Source organism: Monosiga brevicollis, genomic scaffold, assembly GCF_000002865.3.
Source record: "Monosiga brevicollis MX1 MONBRscaffold_23 genomic scaffold, whole genome shotgun sequence".
Classification (NCBI taxonomy): Eukaryota; class Choanoflagellata; order Craspedida; family Salpingoecidae; genus Monosiga; species Monosiga brevicollis.
The window spans coordinates 659,783-660,167 of NW_001865060.1; positions in this window are offsets into that span (position 1 = coordinate 659,783).

Consider the following 385-nt stretch of genomic DNA (forward strand, 5'->3'; position numbering starts at 1 on the left):
CAGCCATGGCTGCCACCGTGACCAGTTTAGATAGCAACTTGGCAGCAACAACTCAAGAGCTAGCCCAAACCCGCGCGTCTTTGAATAACCTCAAGGTGGCCCATGCAACTCTCAAATCACAGACGGAGGGTGGCGCGGAAAAGTTTGCCAAGCAGAAGGAGGAGTATCAGCGCATCATGGGCCAGCGAGTGACCACGCTCGAAACCCAGAATGACGAACTGAGAACACTCAACAATCAGCTCAAGGCCCAAATTGAGCAATTGGAGGAGGACGTTGATTCCAAAGAGACGATGCTGCTTGCCATGCAAGCCGAGCGTGAGCATGTAGTGGGTATCGTACGGGACCAGTGGTCGTCCTCACAGGACGAGGAACAGGTGAAACGTCG